The sequence below is a fragment of the Alligator sinensis genome, unplaced genomic scaffold (genome assembly GCF_000455745.1).
Source record: "Alligator sinensis unplaced genomic scaffold, ASM45574v1 scaffold400_1, whole genome shotgun sequence".
Lineage (NCBI taxonomy): Eukaryota > Metazoa > Chordata > Crocodylia > Alligatoridae > Alligator > Alligator sinensis.
In genome coordinates this window covers 2,661,421-2,662,580 of record NW_005841897.1, presented here as the reverse complement: position 1 = coordinate 2,662,580, position 1,160 = coordinate 2,661,421, and the positions used below count along the sequence as shown (strand labels likewise).

Genomic DNA, 1,160 nt, shown 5'->3' with positions numbered 1-1,160 from the left:
TGCTGAAGGCAATGGAAAACCTTGACTTCAGTGTCTTTGGTCTTTGACACCACACATTATCCCTAAGAAAAGCCTGACAAGATAATCATACATGTATTTTGTATCAATAATTGGGAAAATGTGAAATATCCAACTTGAAGCTGGTTTTAAGTTTAATATGGTGGGGAATGTCAAACAAGAAGCTGCAGAAATACACCTCAAATGTCATTTGAGGTTGTACTATGTAGACTTACTGCCAACAGCAACTAAGACAATGCTTCAGTAATTCACACTAAATCCATGACTGTTTAATAAGTGGACATTACACATCTTGGAGCCCTGCAGGAATCTTAGGACATGCAGTGACTTTCACTGTGTTGCTGAGGTCACTGCAACACAGAAAGACGCGAATCATTACTGGCTAGCTCCCAGCCTGGATAATGTCATTCTGTTTAGTTAAATTCTGCGTGAGCATTCACCTGTACCATGAAGGAATGCAGCCATGATGAATGTGCACCACTTTCTTTTTCATGTATTGCATCCATTTGTAAAAACATTTAGGATATATATTTTAATATTTGGAAACACTTACGAAAGGCCAAATGCTCCTAACACCCTTATAAGGTAAATAACTATTGTAATCATCCCCATTTGGCAGATGGGAAAACTGGCAAAAATACTAAGCTGATTGTCCAGACCTCATAGCCAACTAAAAATTAATTTAGATAGAACACGAAGCTTCTATCTGCGTTATATTCTTACCAATAGACCACTGCTTTTTTGGACTGTTAATTCCTTCCTACAGGAATTCTGTTCTTGGGTTTATAGTTTTTTTAAATGTGATATATATGCCTATGGTACTATATAAATAGAAACATTGATTAATACTTCCCCCTCAAAATTCTCTTAGGATATGCTATTCTTCACTCCTTGTCCTAAACTGTGATGTTATGTTGTTGTATGCTGCTGAACGATAGCTGTACTCCTGCCCAGAAGATGATGTATTTCAATGCTGAGCAAAGCGTTCCCTATCTTTTCAGTTTTTAACATGCTTTGGGAATTCTTCCAAATGAGTGCTGCACAGTTGTTATACAATAGTATTTCAAGAAAACAATGATGAAGTATTTAAAGTTTGGTTTCAATATAGAAAAAATACTATTTTTTCAAGCAATGGCATTCCT

The 1,160-nt window shown here is 36.1% G+C and overlaps 1 protein-coding gene across 3 annotated transcripts in view; it reads right to left on the bottom strand.

Moving 5' to 3' along the window:
- MFSD11 (major facilitator superfamily domain containing 11) overlaps positions 1-1,160 on the bottom strand; it is a 31,355-nt gene that overhangs the window by 6,812 nt on the left and 23,383 nt on the right. The window lies entirely within an intron of this gene.